Source organism: Capricornis sumatraensis, chromosome 7 (genome assembly GCF_032405125.1).
Source record: "Capricornis sumatraensis isolate serow.1 chromosome 7, serow.2, whole genome shotgun sequence".
Taxonomy (NCBI): Eukaryota; Metazoa; Chordata; class Mammalia; order Artiodactyla; family Bovidae; genus Capricornis; species Capricornis sumatraensis.
Genome location: NC_091075.1, coordinates 75,146,690 through 75,152,689, shown reverse-complemented (window position 1 = coordinate 75,152,689; position 6,000 = coordinate 75,146,690).

Here is a 6,000-nt window from a genome sequence, read left to right as displayed (position 1 = left end):
TCAGTTGCTTTGTTTGCTATTATTTTCTCCCATTCTGAAGACTGTCTTTCACCTTGCTTATAGTTTCTTCGTTGTGCAAGAGCTTTTAAGTTTAATTAGGTCCCATTAGTTTATTTTTGTTTTTATTTCCATTACTCTGGGAGGTGAGTGATAAAGGATCCTGCTGTGATTTATGTCAGAGAGTGTTTTGCCTATGTTTTCCTCTAGGAGTTTTATAGTTTCTGATCAGACCATGAATTCCTTATTGCAAAATTCACACTTAAATTGAAGAAAGTAGGGAAAACCACTAGACCATTCAGGTATGATCTAAATCAAATCCCTTATGATTATGCATTGGAAGTGACAAATAGATTCAAGGGATTAGATCTGATAGAGTACCTGAAGAACTATGGAAGGAGGTTTCTAACATTGTATAGGAGGCAGTGATCAAAACCATCACCAAGAAGAAATGCAAAAAGGCAAAATGGTTGTCTGAGGAGGCCTTACAAATATTTGAGAAAGCAAGAGAAGTGAAAGGCAAAGGAAAAAAGGAAAGATATATCCATCTGAATAGAGTTCCAAAGAAAAGCAAGGAGAGACAAGAAAGCTTTCCTAAGTGATTGATGCAAAGAAATAGAGGAAAACAATAGAATGGGAAAGACTAGAGATCTCTGCAAGAAAATTAGATACCAAGGGAACATTTCATGCAAAGATGGGCACAATAAAGGACAGAAATGGTATGAACCTAACAGAAGCAGAAGGTATTAAGAAGAGGTGGGAAGAATACACAGAACTATACGAAAAGATCTTAATGACCCAGATAACCACAGTGGTGTGATCACTCACCTAGAGCCAGACATCCTGGAGTGCGAAGTCAGGTGGGCCTTAGGAAGAATCACTACAAAAGAAGCTAGTGGAGGTTATGGAATTCCAGTTGAGCTATTTCAAATCCTAAAAGATGATGCTGTGAAACTGCTGCACTCAATATGCCAGCAAATTTGGAAAACTCAGCAGTGGCTAAAGGACTGGAAAAGGTCAGTTTTCATTCCAATCCCAAAGAAAGGCAATGCCAAAGAATGCTCAAATTACCACACAATTGCACTCATCTCACACACTAGCAAAGTAACGCTCAAAATTCTCCAAGCTAGGCTTCAACAGTACATGAACCGAGAACTTCCAGATGTTCAAGCTGGATTTAGAAAAGGCAGAGGAATCAGCAATCTAATCGCCAATATGTGTTGGATCCTAGAAAAAGCAAGAGAATTCCAGAAAAACATCTACTTCTGTTTCATTGACTACATAAAGCCTTTGACTGTGTGGTTCACAACAAACTGTGGAAAATTCCTCAAGATATTGGAATACCAGACCATCTTTTCTGCCTCTTGAGAAATCTGTATGCAGGTCAAGAAGCAACAGCTAGAACTGGACATGGAACAACTGAGTGGTTCCAAATTGGGAAAGGAGTATATCGATGCTGTATATTGTCACCCTGCTTATTTAACTTACATGCAAAGTACATCATGCAAAATACTGGACTGGATGAAGAATAGCTGGGATCAAGATTGCGGGAGAAATATCAATAACCTCAGATATGCAGATGACACCACCCTTATGGCAGAAAGCGAAGAGGAACTAAAGAGCCTCTTGATGAAAGTGAAAGAGGAGAGTGAAAAAGCTGGCTTAAAACTCAACAATGCAAACAATTGAGATCACGGTATCCAATCCCATCACTTCGTGGCAAATAGATGGGGAAACAATGGGAACAGTGACAGACTTTATTTTCTTGGACTCTAAAATCACTGCAGATGGTGACTGCAGCCATGAAATTAAAAGATGCTTGCTCCTTGGAAGAAAAGCTATGACCAACCTAAACAGCATATTAAAAGGCAGAGACATTACTTTACAGAGAGGTCCATATAGTCAAAGCTGTGGTTTTTCCAGTAGTCATGTATGAATGTGAGAGTTAGACCATACAGAAAGCTGAGCGCCGAAGAATTGATGCTTTTGAACTGTGGTACTGGAGAAGACTCGAGAGTCCCGTGGACTGCGAGATCTAACTAGTCAAATCTAAAGGAAATCGGTACTGAATATTCATTGGAAGGATTAATGCTGAAGCTGAAGTTCCAATAGTTTGGCCACCTGATGCAAAGAACTGACTCATTGGAAAAGACTCTGATGCTGGGAAAGATTTAAGGTAGGAGGAGAAGGGGACAACAGAAGATGAGATGGTTGGATGGCATCACTGACTCGATGGACATGAGTTTGAGCAAACTCTGGAAGTTGGTAATGGACAGGGAAGGCTGGCATGCTGCAGTCCATGGGGTCGCAGATTTGGACATGACTTAGTGACTGAACTGACTGATTGTACTCTTTTAGTAAACTAGAGACTATCAATACTGATACCACAAGTTAGTGTCATCTGTTTACAAGATTACTTATCTATCAGCACCTATATCCATACTATGCATATGAGATAAAGCACTGTAGATACAATATGAATGACTAATTCTAGACATTACAAATGAAAAGACAACATGAAGAACACATTCACATTTATATATTATATATTCACAGATATAAAGACTCATGCACTGATAATGAAGCAGCAGCAATATGATTACTTTATGGTAAGCTTAGTGTAATTGATTGGCTTCACAGTGGCCTCGCTTAGACACAGTGAATGAATCCTTATAAAACTTTTATGGTATACAGTATTGCAGTCATACTCATAATACAGTATTGGAAACACTGTTAAACATTAAAAAAAAATCCACCTACCTATGACAACAGGCTGATATATATATACAGGTTCTCCAATTGGAAGGGAGAGAAACGCATACTGTATGATAATGTAATTCTTTGAAAGCAAATTTATGAAGCAGTAGGAAAACTAACACATTATTAGTATTAAATGCCACTTACCTTACTCCTATATAAGGTAGGCTATCACTTCAACACAAGTCTTACACGTGATGTTCTATATGGTGAATCCTTAGGTGACGATGACAGCGACGACACAACATCTCATACAGTTCTTGTAGTAGTTATTAGACTTTCATACAAGAACTCACAAACATACTTAACAGATAGGTTGATTAACTGTAGGACATGATGACTATCTACTATTCATTAGGTGGAAGTGGATCATCACAAAGGTCTTTATCCTAGGTGTCTTTGATTCATATTGACTAGGCTGAGGAGGAGTGAGGAGGGATTGGTTTTGCTGTCCCAGGTATGGGAGGGGAAGCAGGAGAGGCAGGCACACTGGGTTTAACTTGATGGAAATACACCCTAATTTCTGACTTTTTTGCTTTTTTATTTTTCTATAAATGTTTCTATAAAGTACGAATCCTTCTTCCACTGTGTGCTTTAGTTCTAGCACCAGTAGCATAGAAAGGTCCATGCTGTAAAAGAAGTCAAAAGCAGTTTTTAATGATGAGAACTCTCTTCCTAGTTAGTCTAATGTCAGTTTGTTTCCTGGCACTGCTTCTTCCTTCTTCCGTGTCTTTCTCCTCATCATGTGGCACTGGTTCGGAAGCACTCTGTCCAAGTCATCTCTTGCTAATTCCTCTTGTATCGTGCCTATTAGCTCTTGAATTTCTCTAAGATCCCTATTTTGAAACCCTTCACCTCCAGCTTTTTTGCCATTATCCAAAATGTCCTTCATGATTTCCTTGACTGGTTCTGTTGCATATCCTGTGAAGTCATACACAACATCTGGACACAGTTTTCTCCAGCAAGAATTTATTGCTTTGGGCTTGATGGGCTTCACAGCTTTTCCTATGATGATGGCATCTTCAATCGTGTAAGTCCTTCCAGACTTCCATGATCTTTCCATGGAGTTCTCTCCCATAGCATTGATAATCCTTTACATAGAGTACTACGTGTAATGAGCCATAACGGTCCCTATGACTTCCTGATCATAGGAATGAATTAGAGATGTTGTATTTGGAGGCAGCAAGACCACTTCAATACCTCAGTGTTGAATTCATGGGGTTCTGCATGGCCGGGGTACTGTCCAATAAAAATAAACCTTTAAAAGGCAGTTCTTTACTTGCAATGTAATTACTGACTTCCAGGACAAAGCATCAGTAGAACCAATCTAAGAAAAGGGTTCTCATTATCCAGGCTTCCTTGTTGCAGTACAATCAAAACACTGGCAGCAGGTATTTTATCTTTTCCCTTCAAGGCTTGTGGGTCAGCAGGTTTATAGGTAAAGTGAAGTCGCTCAGTTGTGTCCAACTCTTTGCGACCCCATGGACTGTAGCCTACCACGTTCCTCCGTCCATGGGATTTTCCAGGCAAGAGTACTGGAGTGGGTTGCTATTTCCTTCTCCAGAGGATCTTCCTGACCCAGGGATCTTATAGATAAGGGCAGTCCTTATCCTAAACCCCACTGCATTTGTGCATAACAGGAGAGTTAGCCTATCCCTTCCTGAATTAAAACTAGTATTCGCTTCCCTTCCTTACTGGTAAATGTCCTTTGTGGCACTTCCCCCCGACCCCCCTCCACCGAGAATAGGGCTCTTTTTGTCTACATTAAAAACCTGTTTAGCCTGTTATTGTTCCTCCTCAATGATTTTCTTAATGGTGCCTGGGAACTTATCTGCTGCTTCTTGGTCAGCAGAAGCTGCTGCTCCTGTTATCTTGACATGTGTTAAGTCAAACCCCTTTCTAAAATGATCAAATCAGCCCTTGGTGGCATTAAGATCCTTCACTTTCCATTTAAGTCATCATATAATAATGACTGCTTTTTCTCAAATCATATTAGTAGGTATGCTTTTCTTATAGTAATTCTACACCCACATAAAAGCTGCATTTTTGATATAAGATAAAAAGTTATTTCAAAAAAGGTACATTTGCATGCATGCTGGCATAGGTGTAATGATGTTTTCACATATTTCCTTTCTTTTTTTTTGTTTACGATGGTCTTTATGCTGGATTCATCTATCTTGAAATGGCTGGCAACTGCAGCTGCAGACCTCAATCTACAGTACACATCAAGCAATTCAGCTCTTCCTTGAAATGTCATGACTTTTCTCTGCTTCATGGGAGCATTTCTAGAATCACTAGTGGCACTTCATATTGGTCTCATGGTGTTATTCAAGGTTTACAGTGTCGCATTAAACACAAAGAAAAATATACAAGAACTGCAAGAGATCACTTTTTACTGTGATATGCAATTTACTGGAAAGATGAAGTGCTCACATGGAAATGATTAGTGTCTCATGGCATTTAAAGCAGATATCCCCAGAGGAAGAAATGGCAACCCACTCCAGTATTCTTGCCTGAAGAATCCCATGGACAGAGAAGCCTCCTGGGGTGCAGTCCATGGGTTGCAAAAGAGTTGAACATGACTTAGCAACTAAACAGCAACAAACAACAAAACACACTTGAGCTTACCACAATATTAAAAGATTAATTGTAATAGTACATGACATTTAATTTTATGCAGTTATGATTCAATATTGCATCTTTACATGTTTACATTTTACTTGATGGTAAATGGCTCATGTACTGTCTATAAGTCGTTGCACTCATTTTGGTAAATTTTACCTTCTTATAATAGATTACTGTATATTTTATGGTAGAAAATGATCAAATAAACTAGTATCTAAATATATTTTATACATTCATGACATATCTTTCTTATTTTTTCAATATTTCTAGGTTACATGGCTAGTCTGTGATGTTTTTCAAATGGTTCCAAATCTCCAGATAATTTTCTAATGTGTTTATTGAGAATAATCCACATATGGGATTTCCCTGGCAGTCCAATGATTAAGACCACGCTGCCACTGCAGGGGGCACAGGTTCAATCCCTGGTCAGATCTCATATGCCACGTGGTGTAGCAAAAAAAAAAAAAATCCACATATAAGTGAAACCATGTAATTTAAACCTGTGTCGCTTAAGGGTCAACGGTATATGACAATTTCTTATGTTGCCACTTTGAAAATTATACGTACTTCACTCTGTAATCTTTCAACAGCCAGCCCTGTATCACTCTGCCTTGATCAGGC